Here is a 22,243-nt window from a genome sequence, read left to right as displayed (position 1 = left end):
GTAGTCAGGGATCCCTTATTCTCTCTCTCACTGAGTCGTCCAGTCTCTGGCTCGCGTCACTCTTTCTGAAGATCACGTCGGGGTCACCAATTTGAAGGAATTCCCCTCAGGGAGTCGTCACCTTCATGCGTGTTGGTTTATCTTCTAAGCAGCTGCAAGCTCAGAGTAAATCATAAACAAATACAAGTAAGTTTAAAGCATAATCAGTATCAATTTATTCCGAAGATATACTCATCAAAGTTGCACAGAGTTATTACAGAAGTTCTGGATTCATCAATGTGTCCCTGATACCATGCAACACGGTTGTCAGTTCGCAGAGAATGAACCCCGATCTCTGCTATACATTTAACTTTATACACAGCAGGCTCACCCTGGGGGAGGGGTCAGGCTTTTAGCAGAACCAATACTTTTCCATCCTATGTCTGACTCCATCTTTTACAACCTTGGGTCTGCACGAACATCCTGTCCCTTCCCCCTTCCGGTTTTACCCCCAATGCCCTTTTGACCTTGCAACTGCTCTTTGTACAGGCCCACTCAACATTCCATCACGAGATAATCCAGGTGATCATTCTTGCCCCGTCTTACATTAGTCAATTATCTGTAGACAGTCTAAGCCTAGTATTTAACACTAAACTCGCTAAACTCACAACATAATTAAGTTTGTTACACAACAACAGTTTTATCATGATATATTTCCAACAATGTCACTCCTCCATGTCACTCCTGCATGTCGATCCTACATGTCACTCCTCCATGTCGCTCCTCCATGTCAATCCTCCATGTCACTCCTCCATGTCACTCCTCCATGTCGATCCTCCATGTCGCTTATCCTTGCTCCTCCATGTCAATCATCCATGTCACTCCTCCATGTCACTACTCCTTGTCTTCCATGACACTCCTCCATGTCACTCCTCCATGTCACCCCTGCATGTCGATCCTACATGTCACTCCTCCATGTCGCTCCTCCATGTCAATCCTCCATGTCTATCCTCCATGTCGCTCCTCCATGTCACTCCTCCATGTCGCTCCTCCATGTCGCTCCTCCATATCAATCCTCCATGTCGCTCCTCCATGTCGATCATTCCATGTCACTCCTCCATGTCGATCATCCATGTCACTCCTCCTTGTCGCTCCTCCATGTCACTCCTCCATGTCGCTCCTCCATGTCACTCCTCCATATCAATCCTTCATGTCGCTCCTCCATGTCGATCATCCATGTCACTCCTCCTTGTCGCTCCCCCATGTCAGTCCTCCTTGTCGCTCCTCCATGTTGCTCCTCCATCTCAATCCTCAATGTCGCTCCTCCGTGTGGATCATCCATGTCACTTCTCCATGTCTATCATCCATTTCACTCCTCCTTGGTGCTCCTCCATGTCACTCCTCCATTTCGCTCCTCCAAGTCACTCTTCCATGTTGATCCTCCATGTCACTCATCCATGTCGCTCCTCCTTCCTCCTCCATGTCACTCCTCCATGTCGATCCTCCATGTTGCTCCTCCATGTAGATCCTAGATGTCGCTCCTCCATGTCGCTTCTCCATGTCGATCCTCCATGTCACTCCTCCATGTCACCCCTGCATGTCGATCCTACATGTCACTCCTCCATGTCGCTCCTCCATGTCAATCCTCCATGTCTATCCTCCATGTCAATCCTCCATGTCTATCCTCCATGTCGCTCCTCCATGTCACTCCTCCATGTCGCTCCTCCATGTCGCTCCTCCATATCAATCCTCCATGTCGCTCCTCCATGTCGATCATTCCATGTCACTCCTCCATGTCGATCATCATTGTCACTCCTCCTTGTCGCTCCTCCATGTCACTCCTCCATGTCGCTCCTCCATGTCACTCCTCCATATCAATCCTCCATGTCGATCATCCATGTCACTCCTCCTTGTCGCTCCCCCATGTCAGTCCTCCATGTCGCTCCTCCATGTTGCTCCTCCATCTCAATCCTCAATGTCGCTCCTTCGTGTCGATCATCCATGTCACTTCTCCATGTCTATCATCCATTTCACTCCTCCTTGGTGCTCCTCCATGTCACTCCTCCATTTCGCTCCTCCAAGTCACTCTTCCATGTTGATCCTCCATGTCACTCATCCATGTCGCTCCTCCTTCCTCCTCCATGTCACTCCTCCATGTTGATCCTCCATGTTGCTCCTCCATGTAGATCCTAGATGTCGCTCCTCCATGTCGCTTCTCCATGTCGATCCTCCATGTCACTCCTCCAACTTGCTACTCCATGTCACTCCTCCATGTCGCTCCTCCATGTCGCTCCTCCATGTCACTCCTCCATGTTGCTCCTCCATGTTGATCCTCCATGTCACTCCTCCATGTCTATCCTGAAAGTCATTGCTCCATGTCACTCCTCCATGTAGATCCTGCATGTGGCTCCTCCATGTCACTCCTCCATGTCACTGCTTCATGCCGCTCCTCCATGTCTCTACTCCATGTCGATCCTCCATGTCGCTCATCCTTGCTCCTCCATGTCCCTCCTCCATGTCCCTCCTCCAAGTCACTCTGCCATGTCACTCCTTAATGTCACTCCTCAATGTCACTCCTCCATGTCGATCCTCCATGTCACTCCTCCATGTCACTCCTCCATGTTGCTCCTCTATGTAGATCCCAGATGTCGCTCCTCAATGTTGCTTCTCCATGTCAATCCTCCATGTCGACCCACCATGTCACTCATCCTTGCTCCTACATGTCACTCCTCCATGTCACTCCAGAATGTCACTCCTACATGTCACTCCAGAATGTCACTCCAGAATGTCACCCATTATGTAGCTCCTCCTTGTCCCTCCCTCATGTCACTACTCCAAGTTGCTACTCCATGTCTCTCCTCCTTGTCGATCCTCCATGTCACTCCTCCATCTCGAGCCCGATGTTGATCCTTCATTTCACTCCTCCATGTCTATCCTACATGTCGATCCTCTATGACGATCCTACATGTCGCTCCTCCATGTCACTCATCCTTGTCTTCCTTGTCAATCCTCCATGTCGATCCACCATGTCGCTCATCCTTGCTCATTCTTGCTCCTCCATGTGACTCCTCCATGTCACTCCAGAATGTCAACCCAGAATGTTGCTCCTCCATGTCCCTACTTCCTGTCACTCCTCCATGTCGATCATCCATGTCAATCCTCCTTGTCGCTCCTCCATGTCGTTCCTCCTTCCTCCTCCATGTCACTCCTCCATGTCGATCCTCCATGTCACTCCTCCAAGTTAATACTCCATGTCAATCCACAATGTCCCTTATCCTTTCTCCTCAATGTCACTCCTCCATGTCACTCCAGAATGTCGCTCCTCTATGTCCCTCCTTCCTGTGACTCCTCAATGTAACTCCTCCATGTCACTACTCCATGTCTTCCATGACACTCCTCCATGTCACTCCTCCATGTCACTCCTGCATGTCGATCCTACATGTCACTCCTCCATGTCGCTCCTCCATGTCAATCCTCCCTGTCGCTCCTCCATGTCGATCATCCATGTCACTCCTCCATGTCGCTCCTCCATGTTTATCCTCCATGTCACTCCTTCATTTCGCTCCTCCATGTTGATACTCCATGTCACTCCTCCATGTCGATCCTGCAAGTCACTGCTCCATGTCACTCCTCCATGTCGATCCTGCATGTGGGTCCTCCATGTCACTGCTTCATGCCGCTCCTCCATTTTTCTACGCCATGTTTATCCTCCATGTCGCACATCCTTGCTCCTCCATGTCACTCCTCTATGTTGCTGCTCCTTGTCACTCCTCCATGTCCCTTCTCCATGTCCCTCCTCCAAGTCACTCTGCTATGTAATCATTAATGTCACTCCTCAATATCACTCCTCCATGTCGATCCACCATGTCCCTTATCGTTTCTCCTCCATGTCACTCCTCCATGTCACTCCAGAATGTCACTCCTACATGTCACTCCAGAATGTCACTCCAGAATGTCACCCAGTATGTAGCTCCTCCTTGTCCCTCCCTCATGTCACTACTCCATGTCTCTCCTCCATGTCGATCCACCATGTCTCTCATCCTTGCTCATTCTTGCTCCTCCATGTCTCTCCTCCATGTCACTCCAAAATGTCACTCCAGAATGTCAACACAGAATGTCGCTCCTCCATGTCCCTACTTCCTGTCACTCCTCCATGTCGATCATCCATGTCACTCCTCCTTGTCGCTCCTCCATTTCGCTCCTCCTTCCTCCTCCATGTCACTCCTCCATGTAAATCCTCCATGTCACTCCTCCAATTTAATACTCCATGTCACTCCTCCATGTCACTCCAGAATGTTGCTCCTCTATGTCCCTCCTTCCTGTGACTCCTCAATGTAACACCTCCATGTCACTACTCCATGTCTTCCATGACACTCCTCAATGTCACTACTTAATGTCAATCCTCAATGTCACTCCTCCATGTCAATTCTCAATGTCACTACTTAATGTCACTCCTCAATGTCACTCCTCCATGTCAATTCTCCATGTCGCTCCTATATGTCGCTCCTCAATGTCGATCCTCCATGTTGCTCATCCTTGCTCCTCCATGTCACTCCTCGATGTCGCTACTCCATGTTAATCCAGAATGTCCCTTCTCCATGTCCCTCCTCCATGTCACTTCTCCATGTCAATCCTTAATGTCACTCCTCAATGTCACTCCTCCATGTCGATTCTCCATGTCGCTCCTCTATGTCGCTTCTCCATGTAGCTTTTCCATTTCAGTCCTCCATATCGATTAACAATGTCACTCCTCCTTGTCGCTCCTCCATGTCACTCCTCCATTTCTCTCCTCCATGTCGCTCCTCCATGTTGATCCTTCATGTCACTCCTCCATTTCGCTCCTCCATGTCGCTCCTCCATGTTGATCCTCCATGTCACTCCTCCATGTCGATAATCCATATCAATCCTCCCTGTCGCTCCTCCATGTCGATCATCCATGTCACTCCTCCATGTCACTCCTCCATGTCTATCCTCCATGTCACTCCTCCATTTCGCTCCTCCATGTTGATACTCCATGTCACTCCTCCATGTCGATCCTGCAAGTCACTGCTCCATGTCACTCCTCCATGTCGATCCTGCATGTGGGTCCTCCATGTCACTGCTTCATGCCGCTCCTCCATTTTTCTACGCCATGTTTATCCTCCATGTCGCACATCCTTGCTCCTCCATGTCACTCCTCTATGTTGCTGCTCCTTGTCACTCCTCCATGTCCCTCCTCCATGTCCCTCCTCCAAGTCACTCTGCTATGTAATCATTAATGTCACTCCTCAATGTCACTCCTCCATGTCGATCCACCATGTCCCTTATCCTTTCTCCTCCATGTCACTCCTCCATGTCACTCCAGAATGTCACTCCTACATGTCACTCCAGAATGTCACTCCAGAATGTCACCCAGTATGTAGCTCCTCCTTGTCCCTCCCTCATGTCACTACTCCAAGTTGCTACTCCATGTCTCTCCTCCATGTCGATCCACCATGTCTCTCATCCTTGCTCATTCGTGCTCCTCCATGTCTCTCCTCCATGTCACTCCAAAATGTCACTCCAGAATGTCAACACAGAATGTCGCTCCTCCATGTCCCTACTTCCTGTCACTCCACCATGTCGATCATCCATGTCACTCCTCCTTGTCGCTCCTCCATTTCGCTCCTCCTTCCTCCTCCATGTCACTCCTCCATGTAAATCCTCCATGTCACTCCTCCAAGTTAATACTCCATGTCACTCCTCCATGTCGATCCCCCATGTCCCTAATCCTTGCTCCTCCATGTCACTCCAGAATGTCGCTCCTCTATGTCCCTCCTTCCTGTGACTCCTCAATGTCTTCCATGTCACTCCTCCATGTCACTCCTGCATGTCGATCCTACATGTCACTCCTCCATGTCGCTCCTCCATGTAAATCCGCCATGTCACTCCTCCATGTCACTTCTTCTTGTAACTCCTCAATGTCACTCCTCCATGTCGATCCTCCATTTCAATCCTCCATGTCGCTCCTCCATGTCGATCATCCATGTCACTCCTCCATGTCGATCATCCATGTCACTCCTCCTTGTCGCTCCTCCATGTCACTCCTCCATGTCGCTCCTCCATCTCACTCCTCCATTTCAATTCTCCATGTCGCTCCTCCATGTCGATCATCCATGTCACTCCTCCTTGTCGCTCCTCCATGTCGCTCCTCCTTCCTCCTCCATGTCACTCCTCCATGTCGATCCTCCATGCCCCTTGTTACTCCTCCTCGTCACTCCATGTTATTCCTCCATGTCGATCCTCCATGTCTATCTTCCACGTCTCTCCTCCATGTCACTCCTCCATTTCTACCATGTCACTCCTCCATGTCACTCCTCCATGTTGATCCTACATGACACTCCACCATGTTGCTCCTACTTGTTACTCCTTCATGTTGCTCCTCCTTGTCACTCCTCCATGTCACTCCTCCATGTTGCTACTCCATGTCACTCCTCCATGTCTTCCACGTCACTCCCTCATGTACCTCCTCCATGTCGCTCCTCCATGTAGATCCTTCATGTTAATCCTCCATGTCGATCATCCATGTCATTCCCCCTTGTCGCTCCTCCATGTCGCTCCTCCTTCCTCCTCCATGTCACTCCTCTATGTCGATCCTCCATGTTGCTACTCCATGTAGATCCTATATGTCGCTCCTCCATGTCGCTTCTCCATGTCGATCCTCCATGTCACTCCTCCAACTTGCTACTCCATGTCACTCCTCCATGTCGATCACCATGTCCCTCATCCTTGCTCCTCCATGTCACTCCTCCATGTCACTCCAGAATGTTGCTCCTCTATGTCCCTCCTTCCTGTGACTCCTCAATGTAACTCCTCCATGTCACTCCTCCATGTCACTCCAGAATGTCAACCCAGAATGTCGCTCCTCTTTGTCCCTCCTTCCTGACTCCTCCATATAACTTCTCCATGTAACTCCTCCATGTCACTCCTCCATGTCTTCCATGACAATCCTCCATGTCACTCATCCATGCCACTCCTGCATGTTGATCCTACATGTCACTCCTCCATGTCGCTGCTCCATGTCACTCCTCCATGTCAATCCTCCATGTTTATCCTCCATGTCGCTCCTCAATTTCACTCCTCCATGTCACTCCTCCATGTGGATCCTCAATGTCGCTAATCCTTGCTCCTCCATGTCAATCATCCCTGTCGCTCCTCCAAGTTTCTCCTCCATGTCACTCCTCCATGACACTTCTCAATGTCGCATCCATGTCACTCCTCCATGTCCCTACTTCCTGTCACTCCTCCATGTCGATCATCCATGTCACTCCTCCTTGTCGCTCCTCCATTTCGCTCCTCCTTCCTCCTCCATGTCACTCCTCCATGTAAATCCTCCATGTCACTCCTCCAATTTAATACTCCATGTCACTCCTCCATGTCACTCCAGAATGTTGCTCCTCTATGTCCCTCCTTCCTGTGACTCCTCAATGTAACACCTCCATGTCACTACTCCATGTCTTCCATGACACTCCTCAATGTCACTACTTAATGTCAATCCTCAATGTCACTCCTCCATGTCAATTCTCAATGTCACTACTTAATGTCACTCCTCAATGTCACTCCTCCATGTCAATTCTCCATGTCGCTCCTATATGTCGCTCCTCAATGTCGATCCTCCATGTTGCTCATTCTTGCTCCTCCATGTCACTCCTCGATGTCGCTACTCCATGTTAATCCAGAATGTCCCTTCTCCATGTCCCTCCTCCATGTCACTTCTCCATGTCAATCCTTAATGTCACTCCTCAATGTCACTCCTCCATGTCGATTCTCCATGTCGCTCCTCTATGTCGCTTCTCCATGTAGCTTTTCCATTTCAGTCCTCCATATCGATTAACAATGTCACTCCTCCTTGTCGCTCCTCCATGTCACTCCTCCATTTCTCTCCTCCATGTCGCTCCTCCATGTTGATCCTTCATGTCACTCCTCCATTTCGCTCCTCCATGTCGCTCCTCCATGTTGATCCTCCATGTCACTCCTCCATGTCGATAATCCATATCAATCCTCCCTGTCGCTCCTCCATGTCGATCATCCATGTCACTCCTCCATGTCGCTCCTCCATGTTTATCCTCCATGTCACTCCTTCATTTCGCTCCTCCATGTTGATACTCCATGTCACTCCTCCATGTCGATCCTGCAAGTCACTGCTCCATGTCACTCCTCCATGTCGATCCTGCATGTGGGTCCTCCATGTCACTGCTTCATGCCGCTCCTCCATTTTTCTACGCCATGTTTATCCTCCATGTCGCACATCCTTGCTCCTCCATGTCACTCCTCTATGTTGCTGCTCCTTGTCACTCCTCCATGTCCCTCCTCCATGTCCCTCCTCCAAGTCACTCTGCTATGTAATCATTAATGTCACTCCTCAATATCACTCCTCCATGTCGATCCACCATGTCCCTTATCCTTTCTCCTCCATGTCACTCCTCCATGTCACTCCAGAATGTCACTCCTACATGTCACTCCAGAATGTCACTCCAGAATGTCACCCAGTATGTAGCTCCTCCTTGTCCCTCCCTCATGTCACTACTCCAAGTTGCTACTCCATGTCTCTCCTCCATGTCGATCCACCATGTCTCTCATCCTTGCTCATTCGTGCTCCTCCATGTCTCTCCTCCATGTCACTCCAAAATGTCACTCCAGAATGTCAACACAGAATGTCGCTCCTCCATGTCCCTACTTCCTGTCACTCCACCATGTCGATCATCCATGTCACTCCTCCTTGTCGCTCCTCCATTTCGCTCCTCCTTCCTCCTCCATGTCACTCCTCCATGTCGATCCTCCATGTCACTCCTCCAAGTTAATACTCCATGTCACTCCTCCATGTCGATCCCCCATGTCCCTAATCCTTGCTCCTCCATGTCACTCCAGAATGTCGCTCCTCTATGTCCCTCCTTCCTGTGACTCCTCAATGTAACTCCTCCATGTCACTCCTCCATGTCACTCCTGCATGTCGATCCTACATGTCACTCCTCCATGTCGCTCCTCCATGTAAATCCGCCATGTCACTCCTCCATGTCACTTCTTCTTGTCACTCCTCAATGTCACTCCTCCATGTCGATCCTCCATATCAATCCTCCATGTCGCTCCTCCATGTCGATCATCCATGTCACTCCTCCATGTCGATCATCCATGTCACTCCTCCTTGTCGCTCCTCCATGTCACTCCTCCATGTCGCTCCTCCATCTCACTCCTCCATTTCAATCCTCCATGTCGCTCCTCCATGTCGATCATCCATGTCACTCCTCCTTGTCGCTCCTCCATGTCGCTCCTCCTTCCTCCTCCATGTCACTCCTCCATGTCGATCCTCCATGCCCCTTGTTACTCCTCCTTGTCACTCCATGTTATTCCTCCATGTCGATCCTCCATGTCTATCTTCCACGTCTCTCCTCCATGTCACTCCTCCATTTCTACCATGTCACTCCTCCATGTCACTCCTCCATGTTGATCCTACATGACACTCCACCATGTTGCTCCTACTTGTTACTCCTTCATGTTGCTCCTCCTTGTCACTCCTCCATGTCACTCCTCCATGTTGCTACTCCATGTCACTCCTCCATGTCTTCCACGTCACTCCCTCATGTACCTCCTCCATGTCGCTCCTCCATGTAGATCCTTCATGTTAATCCTCCATGTCGATCATCCATGTCACTCCTCCTTGTCGCTCCTCCATGTCGCTCCTCCTTCCTCCTCCATGTCACTCCTCTATGTCGATCCTCCATGTTGCTACTCCATGTAGATCCTATATGTCGCTCCTCCATGTCGCTTCTCCATGTCGATCCTCCATGTCACTCCTCCAACTTGCTACTCCATGTCACTCCTCCATGTCGATCACCATGTCCCTCATCCTTGCTCCTCCATGTCACTCCTCCATGTCACTCCAGAATGTTGCTCCTCTATGTCCCTCCTTCCTGTGACTCCTCAATGTAACTCCTCCATGTCACTCCTCCATGTCACTCCAGAATGTCAACCCAGAATGTCGCTCCTCTTTGTCCCTCCTTCCTGACTCCTCCATATAACTTCTCCATGTAACTCCTCCATGTCACTCCTCCATGTCTTCCATGACAATCCTCCATGTCACTCATCCATGCCACTCCTGCATGTTGATCCTACATGTCACTCCTCCATGTCGCTGCTCCATGTCACTCCTCCATGTCAATCCTCCATGTTTATCCTCCATGTCGCTCCTCAATTTCACTCCTCCATGTCACTCCTCCATGTGGATCCTCAATGTCGCTAATCCTTGCTCCTCCATGTCAATCATCCCTGTCGCTCCTCCAAGTTTCTCCTCCATGTCACTCCTCCATGACACTTCTCAATGTCGCATCCATGTCACTCCTCCATGTCACTCCTCCATGACAGTCCTCAATGTCGATCTTCCATGTTGCTCCGCCTTGCTCCTCCATGGCACTCCTCCATGGTGATCCTCTATGTCACTCTTCCATGTCGATCCACCATGTCGCTCATCCTTGCTCCTCCTTGTCACTCCTCCATGTCACTCCAGAATTTCGCTCCTCCATGTCACTCTAGAATATCAATCTAGAATGTCAACCTAGAATGTCGCTCCTCCATGTCCCTCTTTCCTGTGACTCCTCCATGTAATTCCTCAATGTCACACCTCCATGTCTTCCATAACACTCCTCCTTGTCACACCTCCATGTCACTCCTGCATGTCGATCCTACATGTCACTCCTCCATGTCGCTCCTCCATGTCACTCCTCCATGTCACTCCTTCATATCGCTGCTCCATATCGATCCTCCTTGCTCCTCCATGTCACTCCTCCATCTCGATCCTGATGTTGATCTTTCATTTCACTCCTCCATGTCGATCCTACATGTCGATCCTCTATGTTGATCCTACATGTCGCTTCTCCATGTCACTCATCCATGTCTTCCTTGTCACTCCTCCATGTCGATCTTCCATGTCACTTCTCCCTGTCACGCCAACATGTCACTGCTCATTGTCACTCCTCCATGTCACTACTCCTTGTCTTCCATGACACTCCTCCATGTCACTCCTCCATGTTGATCCTACATGACACTCCAAAATGTTGCTCCTACTTGTTACTCCTTCATGTCGCTCCTCCTTGTCACTCCTCCATGTCACTCCTCCATGTTGCTACTCCATGTCACTCCTCCATGTCTTCCACGTCACTCCATCATGTACCTCCTCCATGTCGCTCCTCCATGTAGATCCTTCATGTTAATCCTCCATGTCGATCTTCCATGTCGCTCCAGAATGTCCCTCCAGAATGTCACTCCAGAATGTCACTCCTCCCGGTCACTCCTCCATGTCGCTCCTCAATGTCACTCCTCCATGTCCCTCCTACATTTCAATCCTCTATTTCGATCCTCCATGTCACTACTCCATGTCTTCCATGTTATTCCTCCATGTTGCTCCTCCATGTCACTCCAGAATGTCACTCCTCCATGTCCATCCTCCATGTCGATTCACCATGTTGTTCCTCCATGTCACTCCTCCATGTCTTCCATGTCACTCCTCATTGTCGCTCCTCCATGTCACTACTCCATGTTGATCCTCCATGTCGCTCCTCCTTGCTCCTCCATATATCTCCTCCATGTCACTCCATAATGTCGCTCCTACATGTTAGTCCGAAATGTCACTCCAAAATTTAACTCCAGAATGTCACTCCTCCATGTCCCTCCTCCATGTCATTCAATAATGTCACTCCTCCATGTCCTTTCTCCATGTTAATACTCAATGTCAGCCATCCATGTAGATCCTCCATGTCACTCCTCCATGTTGCTCATCCTTTCTCCTCCATGTCACTCCTCGATGCCGCTACTCCATGTCAATCCAGAATCTCCCTCCTCCACGTTGCTCCTCCATGTCGATGCTCCATGTTGCTCCTCCATGATGCTCCTCTTGTCACTCATCCATGTTACTTTTCCATGATGATCCTCCATGTCGATCTTCCATGTCTCTCCTCCATCTCTACCATTTCACTCCTCCATGTTGATCCTCCATGTCGATCTTCCATGTCTCTCCTCCATGTCACTCCTCCATCTCTACCATGTCACTCCTCCATGTCACTCCTCCATGTCGATCCACCTTGTTGTTCCTCCATGTCGATCCACTATGTAGCTACTAATGTCAATCCTCCATGTCTCTCCTACGTGTCACTCCTCCATATCACTCCTCCAAGTCACTCCTACATGTCGAACTTCCATGTCGCTCCTCCATGTCACTCCAGAATGTCGCTCCTCCATGTTCCTCCAGAATGTCATTCCTCCATGTCAGTCCTCCCAGTCACTCCGTGATGTTGCTCCTCATGTAGCTCTTCCATGTAACTCTTCTATGATTCTCCTCCTAGTCACTCCTCCATGTTTATCCTCTATGTCGCTCCTCCTTGCTCCTCTATATCACTCCTCCATGTCGTTCTTCCATGTCACTCCAGAATTTTGCTCCTCCATGACACTCCGGAATGTCACTCCAAAATTTAACTCCAGAATGTTACTCCTCCATGTCACTCCTCCATGTCGCTCCTCCATGTCGCTCCTCCATGTTGATCCTCCATGTCACTCCTCCATGTTGCTCATCCTTTCTCCTCCATGTCACTCCTCGATGCCGCTACTCCATGTCAATCCAGAATCTCCCTCCTCCATGTCGATCCTGCATGTCGCTCCTCCATGTCTCTACTCCATGTCGATCCTCCATGTCGCTCCTCCTTGTCACTCCAAAATGTCCCTCCTCCTTTGACCTCCTCCAAGTCACTCCTCCATGTCACTCCTCCATATCAATCCTCCATGTCGCTCCTCCATGTCGATCATCCATGTCACTCCTCCGTGTCGATAATCCATGTCACTTCTCCATGTCTATCATTCATTTCACTCCTCCTTGGCGCTCCTCCGTGTCACTCCTCCATTTTGCTCCTCCATGTCGCTCTTCCATGTTGATCCTCCATGTCACTCCTCCATGTCGCTCCTCCTTCCTCCTCCATGTCACTCCTCCATGTTGATCCTGCTTGTCGCTCCTCCATGTCACTCCTCCATGTCACTCCAGAATGTCAACCCAGAATGTCGCTCCTCCTTGTCCCTCCTTCCTGTGACTCCTCCATATAACTACTCCATGTAACTCCTCCATGTCACTCCTCCATGTCTTCCATGACAATCCTCCATGTCACTCATCCATGCCACTCCTGCATGTCAATCCTACATGTCACTCCTCCTTGTCGCTCCTCCATGTCAATCCTCCATGTCACTCCTCCATGTTGCTCATCCATGTAGATCCTAGATGGCTCTCCTCCATGTCTATCCTCCATGTCGCTCCTCCATTTCAGTCATCCATGTCATTCCTTCATATCACTACTCCATGTCGATCCTCCATGTCACTTATCCATGTCTTTCCTCAATGTCACTCCTCCATGTCAATCCTTCCTGTGACTCCTCAATGTAACTCCTCCATGTCACTACTCCATGTCTTCCATGACACTCCTCAATGTCACTCCTTAATGTCACTCCTCAATGTCACTCCTCCATGTCGATTCTCCATGTCGCTCCTCTATGTCGATCCTCCATGTTGCTCATCCTTGCTCCTCCTTGTCCCTCCTTCCTGTGTCTTCCATGACACTCCTCCTGTCACTCCATGTCACTCCTGCATGTCGATCCTACATGTCACTCCTCCATGTTGTTCCTCCATGTCAATCCTCCATGTCTATCCTCCATGTCGCTCCTCCATGTCACTCCTCAATGCCACTCCTTCATATCACTGCTCCATGTCACTTCTCCATGTCACTGCTCCATGTCACTCCTCCATGTCGATCGTCCATGTCGTTCATCCTTACTCCTCCATGTTACTCTTCCATGTCACACCTCCATGTAACTCCTGCATGTCGATCCTACATGTCACACCTCCATGTTGTTCCTCCATGTCAATCTTCCATGTCTATCCCCCATATCGCTCCTCCATGTCACTCCTCCATGCCACATATCACTGCTCCATGTCGCTCCTCCATGTCAGTCCTCCATGTCGATCCTCCATGTCACTACTCCATGTCGATCCTGCATGTCACTCCTCAATGTCACTCCTCCATGTCGATGATCCATGTTGCTCCTCCATGTAGATCCTAGATGTCACTCCTCCATGTAGCTTCTCCATGTCGATCCTCCATGTCACTCCTCCATGTAGCTTCTCCATGTCGATCCTCCATGTCACTCCTCCAAGTTGCTACTCCATGTCTCTCCTCCATGTCGATCCACCATGTCGCTCATCCTTGCTCATCCTTGGTCCTCCATGTCATTCCTCCATGTCAATCCAGAATGTCAACCCATTATGTCGCTCATCCATGTCCCTCCTTCCTGTGACTCCTCCAAGTAATTCCTCCATGTCACTCCTCCGTGTCTTCCATGACACTCCTCCATGTCACTCCTGCATGTCGATCCTACATGTCACTCCTCCATGTCGCTCTTCCATGTCACTGCTCCATGTCACTCCAGAATTTCGCTCCTCCATGTCATTCCAGAATGTCACTCAAGAATGTCACTCCAGTATGTCACTCCTCCTTGTCCCTCCATGTCACTCCTCCATCTCGATCCTCCATGTTGATCATTCATGTCACTCCTCCATGTTGATCCTCTATGTCAATCCTCTATGTCGATCATACATGTCGCTCCTCCATGTCACTCATCCATGTCTTCCGTGTCACTCCTCCATGTCGATCTTCCATGTCACTCCTCCATGTCACTCCGACATGTCACTGCTCAATGTCACTCCTCCATGTTGCTCCTCTATGTCACTCCAGAATGTCGCTCCTCCATGTCACTTCAGAATGTCAACCCAGAATGTCGCTCCTCCATGTCCCTCATTCCTGTGACTCCTCAATGTAACTCCTCCATGTCACTACTCCATGTCTTCCATGACACTCCTCCATGTCACTCCTGCATGTCGATCCTAAATGTCACTCCTCAATGTCGCTCCTCCATGTCAATCCTTCATGTCGATCCTGCATATCACTCCTCAATGTGACTCCTCCATGTCGATGCTCCATGTCACTCCTCCATGTTGCTCCTCCATGTAGATCCTAGATGTCGCTCCTCCATGTCGCTTCTCCATGTCGATCCTTCATGTCACTCCTCCAAGTTGCTCCTCCATGTCACTCCTACATGTCACTCCAGAATGTCACTACAGAATGTCAACCCAGAATGTAGCTCCTCCATGTCCCTCCTTCATGTCACTCCTCCAAGTTGCTACTCCATGTCTCTCCTCCATGTTGATCCACCATGTCGCTCATCCTTGCTCATCCTTGCTCCTCCATGTCACTCCAGAATGTCAACCCAGAATGTCGCTCCTCCATGTCCCTCCTTCCTGTGACACCTCCATGTAACTCCTCCATGTAACTCCTCCATGTCACTCCTCCATGTCTTCCATGACAATCCTCCATGTCACTCATCCATGTCACTCCTGCATGTCGATCCCACATGTCACTCCTCCATGTCGCTCGTCCATGTCAATCCTCCATGTCTATCCTCCATGTCGTTCTTCTATGTTACTCCTTCATATCACTGCTCTATTTCGATCCTCCATGTCACTCCTTCATGACAGTCCTCAATGTCGATCTTCCATGTCGCTCCGCTTTGCTCCTCCATGACACTCCTCCATGTTGCTTCTCAATGTCAGTCCAGAGTGATGCTCCTCCATGTCATTCCAGAATGTCACTCAGGAATGTCACTCCTGCCTCTAACTCCGCCATGTCGCTCCTCCATGTCACTCCTCCATGTCACTCCTTCATGTCGCTCCTCCTTGTCACTCCTCCATGTCCCTCCTCCATGTCCCTCCTCCAAGTCACTCCTCCATGTCACTGCTTCATGTCACTCCTCCAAGTTTCTTCTGCATTTCGCTCCTCCAGGTCACTCGTCCATGTCGATCCCCCATGTCACTCATCCCTCTCACTACGCCATGTTTCTCCTCCATGTCACTCCTCGATTTCTCTCCTTCATGTTGCTCCTCCATGTAGGTCCTAAATGTCACTCCTCCATGATGCTCCTCCATGTTACCTCTTCATGTTACCTTTTCCATGTCACTCCTCCATATCAATCCTCCATGTCACTCCTCCATATCGATCCACCATGTCGCTCATCCTTGCTCCTCCATGTCAATCCAGAATGTCAACCCAGAATGTCGCTCCTCCATGTCCCTCCTTCCTGTGACTCCTCCAAGTAATTCCTCCATGTCGCTTCTCCATGTCGCTCCTCCATGTCAGTCCTCCATGTCGATACTCAATGTCACTCCTCCATTTCACTACTCCATTTTGCTCTTCCATGTAGAACCTACATGTCGCTCCTCCATGTCGATCCTCCATGTTGCTCATCCTTGCTCCTCCATGTCACTCCTCCATGTCGCTACTCCATGTAAATCCAGAATCTCCCTCCTCCATGTCCCACCTCCATGTCACTTCTCCATGTCACTCCTTAATGTCACTCCTCAATGTTACTCCTCCATGACGATTCTCCATGTCGCTCCTCTATGTCGCTTCTCCATGTAGCTTTTCCATTTCAGTCCTTCATGTCGATCAACAACGTCACTCCTCCATGTCACTCCTGCATGTCGATCCTACATGTCACTCCACCATGTCGCTCTTCCATGTCAATCCTCCATGTCACTCCTCAATGTCACTCCACCATGTCACCCATCCATATCTATCCTCCATGTCGCTCCTCCATGTCACTCCTCCATGACACTCCTTCATATCACTGCTCCATGTCGCTCCTCCATGTCAGTCCTCCATGTCGATCCTCCATGTCACTCCTCCATGTCACTCCGACAATTCACTGCTCAATGTCACTCCTCCATGTCGCTCCTCTATGTCACTCCAGATTGTCGCTCCTCCATGTCACTTCAGAATGTCAACCCAGAATGTCGCTCCTCCATGTCCCTCCTTCCTGTGACTCCTCAATGTAACTCCTCCATGTCTTCCATGACACTCCTCCATGTCACTTCTGCATGTCGATCCTACATGTCACTCCTCCATGTCGCTCCTCCATGTCACTCCTTCATATCAATGATCCTTGTTGGTCCTCCATGTCACTTCTCCATGACAGTCCTCAATGTCACTCCTCCATGTCGATCGTCCATGTCGCTCATTCTTACTCCTCCATGTTACTCTTCCATATCGCTCCTCCATGTCACACCAGAATGTCACTCCAGAATGTGACTCCTTCATGTCGCTTCTCCATGTCGCTCCTCCATGTCAGTCCTCCATGTCGATCCTCCATGTCACTCCTCCATTTCACTCCTCCATGTTGCTCTTCCATGTAGAACCTACATGTCGCTCCTCCATATCGATCCTCCATGTCGCTCATCCTTGCTCCTCCATGTCACTCCTCGATGTCGCTACTCTATGTCAATCCAGAATCTCCCTCCTCCATGTCGATCCTGCATGTCACTGCTCCATGTCACTCCTCCATGTCGATCCTGCATGTCGCTCCTCCATGTCACTCCTCCATATAACTGCTTCATGCCGCTCCTCCATGTCTCTACTCCATGTCGATACTCCATGTCGTTCATCCTTCCTCCTCCATGTCACTCCTCCATGTCACTCCTTAATGTCACTCCTCAATGTCACTCCTCCATGTCGATGCTCCATGTCTATCCTCCATGTAGATCCTAGATGTCGCTCCTCCATGTCACTTCTCCATGTCTATCCTCCATGTAGATCCTAGATGTTGCTCCTCCATGTCGCTTCTCCATGTCGATCCTCCATGTCACTCCTCCAACTTGCTACTCCATGTCACTCCTCCATGTCGATCCACCATGTCCCTCATCCTTGCTCCTCCATGTCACTCCTCTATGTCACTCCAGAATGTTGCTTCTCTATGTCCCTCCTTCCTGTGACTCCTCAATGCAACTTCTCCATGTCACTACTCCATGTCTTCCATGACACTCCTCCATGTCACTCCTCCATGTCACTTCTTCTTGTCACTCCTCAATGTCACTCCTCCATGTCACTCCTCCATGTCACTCCTCCATGTCGATTCTCCATGTAACTCCTCCAAGTTAATACTCCATGTCACTCCTCCATGTCGATCCACCATGTCCCTCATCCTTGCTCCTCCATGTCACTCCTCCATGTCACTCCAGAATGTCGCTCCTCTATGTACCTCCTTCCTGTGACTCCTCAATGTAACTCCTCCATGTCACTATTCCATGTCTTCCATGACACTCCTCCATGTCACTCCTCCATGTCACTCCTGCATGTCGATACTATATGTCACTCCTCCATGTCACTCCTCCATGTCAATCCTCCATGTCACTCCTCCATGTCACTTCTTCTTGTCACTCCTCAATGTCACTCCTCCATGTCACTTCTTCTTGTCACTCCTCAATGTCGCTCCTCCATGTCACTCCTCCATGTCGCTCCTCCATGTCCGTACTCCATATCAATCCTCCATGTCGCTCCTCCATGTCGCTACTCCATATCAATCATCCATGTCACTCCTACATGTCAATCATCCACGTCACTCCTCCTTGTCGCTCCTCCATGTCACTCCTCCATTTCGCTACTCCATGTCGCTCCTCCATGTTGATCCTCCATGTCACTCCTCCATTTTGCTCCTCCATGTCGTTCCTCCATGTTGATCCTCCATGTTACTGCTTTATGCCGCTCCTCCATGTCTCTTCTCCATGTCGCTCATCCTTGCTCCTCCATGTCACTCCTCCATGTCGCTCCTCCTCGTCACTCCATAATGTCCCTCCTCCCTGTCCCTCCTCCAATTCTCTCCTCCATGTCACTCCTTAATGTCGACATTGAGGAGTGCCTCAATGTCACTCCTCCATGTCGATCCTCCATGTCACTCCTACAAGTTGCTACTCCATGTCACACCTCCATGTCGACCCACCATATTGCTCATCCTTGTTCCTCCATGTTACTCCTCCATGTCACTCCAGAATGTCACTCCTCCATGTCACTCCAGAATGTCACTCCTACATGTCACACCAGAATGTCACTCCAGAATGTCAACCCAGAATGTAGCTCCTCCATGTCACTCCAGAATGTCACTCCTACATGTCACTCCAGAATATCACTCCAGAATGTCAACCCAGAATGTAGCTCCTCCATGTCGCTCCTCCATGTCCCTCCTTCTTGTGACTTCTCCAAGTAATTCCTCCATGTCACTCCTCCATGTCTTCCATGACACTCCTCCATGTCACTTCTCCATGTCAATCCTGCATGTCGATCCTACATGTTACTCCTCCATATCGCTCTTCCATGACACTCCTCCATGTCCCACCTCCATGTCCCTCCTCCATGTCACTGCTCCATGTCGATCATCAATTGCGCTCCTCCTTGTCATTCCTCCTTGTCTTCCAAGTCACTCCTCCATGTAAATCCTCCATGTCAATCCTACATTTCACTCCTCCATGTCACTCAACCATGTCGCTCCTCCATGTCACTCCTCCATGTCACTCCTCCATGTCAATCCTCCATGTCACTCCTCCATGTCACACTTCCATGTCACTCCTCCATGTCACTACTCCATGTCAATCCTCCATTTCGATCCTCCATGTTGCTTCACCATTTCACTACTCCATGACTTCCATGTCACTCCACCATGTCACTCCTCCATGTAGCTCACTCCTTCATATCATTGCTCATGTTACAGCTCTATGTCAATCCTCTATGTTGCTCCTCCATGTCGCTCTTCCATGTCGCTCCTCCATGTCACTCCTCCATGTCGATCCTACATGTCTCTCCACCATGTCACTCCTCCATGTCACTCCTCCTTGTCGCTCCTCCATTTCACTCCTCCATGTCACTCCAGAATGTCGCTCCTCCACGTCACTCCTCCATGTAACTCCTCCATGTCAATCCTACATGTCACTCCTCCATGTCACTCCACCATGTCGCTCCTCCATGTCACTCCTCCATGTCACTGCTCAATGTCGATGCTCCATTTCGATCCTCCATGTTGCTCCACCATGTCACTACTCCATTTCTTCCATGTCACTCCACCATGTCACTCCTCCATGTAGCTCCTCCATGCAGATCCTTCATGTTACATCTCTCTGTCAATCCTCCATGTAGCTCCTCCATGTCACTCTTCCGTGTCGCTCCTTCTTGTCACTCCTCCATGTCACTACTCAATGTCGATACCTCCATGTCACTCCAGAATGTCCCTCCTGAAAGTCACTCGAGAATATCAATCCTCAATATTCATTCTCCATGTCACTCCTCCATGTCGACCCTCCATGTCACTCCTCCCTGTCTTCCATATCACTCCTCCATGTCACTCCTCTATGTCAGTCCTCCATGTCGCTCCGCGATGTCACTCCTCCATGTAGCTCTACCATGTTGCTCCTCCATGTAGTTCCTCCATGTCGCTCTTCCATGTTGCTACTCCATGTCACTCCTCCATGTCGATCCTCCATGTCGATCCTCCATGTTGCTCCTCCATTTCACTGCTCCATGTCTTCCATGTCACTCCACCGTGTCGCTCCTCCATGTCACTTATTCATATCGATCCTCCATGTCGCTCCTCCATGTCACTCCAGAATGTCGCTCCTCCATGTCACTCCAGAATGTCATTCCAGAATTTAGCTCCAGATTGTTAAACCTCCAAATCCCTGCTCCATGTCACTGCTCCATGTCGATCCTCTATTGCGCTCCTCTATGTCGCTTCTCCATGTAGCTTTTCCATTTCAGTCCTTCATTTCGATCAACAACGTCACTCCTCCATGTCACTCCTGCATGTCGATCCTACATGTCACTCCTCCATGTCGCTCTTCCATGTCAATCCTCCATGTCACTCCTCAATGTCACTCCACCATGTCACCCATCCATGTCGATCCTCCATGTCAATCCTCCATGTCTATCCTCCATGTCGCTCCTCCATGTCACTCCTCCATGACACTCCTTCATATCACTGCTCCATGTCGCTCCTCCATGTCAGTCCTCCATGTCGATCCTCCATGTCACTCCTCCATGTCACTCTGACAATTCACTGCTCAATGTCACTCCTCCATGTCGCTCCTCTATGTCACTCCAGAATGTCGCTCCTCCATGTCACTTCAGAATGTCAACCCAGAATGTCGCTCCTCCATGTCCCTCCTTCCTGTGACTCCTCAATGTAACTCCTCCATGTCACTACTCCATGTCTTCCATGACACTCATCCATGTCACTTCTGCATGTCGATCCTACATGTCACTCCTCCATGTCGCTCCTCCATGTCACTCCTTCATATCAATGATCCATGTTGGTCCTCCATGTCACTTCTCCATGACAGTCCTCAATGTCACTCCTCCATGTCGATCGTCCATGTCGCTCATTCTTACTCCTCCATGTTACTCTTCCATATCGCTCCTCCATGTCACACCAGAATGTCACTCCAGAATGTGACTCCTCCATGTCGCTTCTCCATGTCGCTCCTCCATGTCAGTCCTCCATGTCGATCCTCCATGTCACTCCTCCATTTCACTCCTCCATGTTGCTCTCCCATGTAGAACCTACATGTCGCTCCTCCATATCGATCCTCCATGTCGCTCATCCTTGCTCCTCCATGTCACTCCTCGATGTCGCTACTCTGTGTCAATCCAGAATCTCCCTCTTCCATGTCGATCCTGCATGTCACTGCTCCATGTCACTCCTCCATGTCGATCCAGCATGTCGCTCCTCCATGTCACTCCTCCATATAACTGCTTCATGCCGCTCCTCCATGTCTCTACTCCATGTTGATACTCTATGTCGCTCATCCTTGCTCCTCCATGTCACTCCTCCATGTAACTCCTTAATGTCACTCCTCAATGTCACTCCTCCATGTCGATGCTCCATGTCTATCCTCCATGTCAATCCTCCATGTAGATCCTACATGTCACTCCAGAATTTCACTCCAGAATTTAACTGTAGGATGTCACTCCTCCAAGTCAGACCTCCTTGTCCATGTCGACTCCTCCATGTTGATCCTCCATGTCAGTCCTCCATGTTGCTCCTCAATGTCGCTCCTCCTTGTCGATCCTCCATGTCTATCCTACATGTAACTCCTCCATTTAGATCCTAAATGTTACTCCTCCATGTCAATCTTCCATATCGCTCCTCCATGTCACTCCAGAATGTTGCTCCTCCATGTCACTCCAGAATGTCGCTCCACCATGTTGATCCAGAATGAACCTCCAGAATGTCACTCCTCCATGTCCCTCCTTCATTCTATTCCAGAAGGTCACTCCAGAATTTACCTCCAGAATGTCACTCCCCCATATCTTTTCGACCATGTCAATCCTCCACGTCACTCCTCCAT

At 49.9% G+C, this 22,243-nt stretch overlaps 1 long non-coding RNA gene across 1 annotated transcript; it reads right to left on the bottom strand.

The window, feature by feature from the left end:
* Window positions 1–205: 205 nt before the first annotated feature.
* On the bottom strand, window positions 206–20,448 carry LOC119495955. The gene is made up of 3 exons (XR_005208598.1): window positions 20,439–20,448; window positions 7,532–7,543; window positions 206–349 (listed from the first exon to the last, which is right to left on the bottom strand). It is a non-coding gene; the product is annotated as an uncharacterized LOC119495955 (long non-coding RNA).
* Window positions 20,449–22,243: the final 1,795 nt, after the last annotated feature.

This window comes from Sebastes umbrosus, chromosome 10 (assembly GCF_015220745.1).
Source record: "Sebastes umbrosus isolate fSebUmb1 chromosome 10, fSebUmb1.pri, whole genome shotgun sequence".
Lineage (NCBI taxonomy): Eukaryota > Metazoa > Chordata > Actinopteri > Perciformes > Sebastidae > Sebastes > Sebastes umbrosus.
Note: the sequence above shows the minus strand (reverse complement) of the source record. Positions and strands in the feature narration are given on the sequence as shown.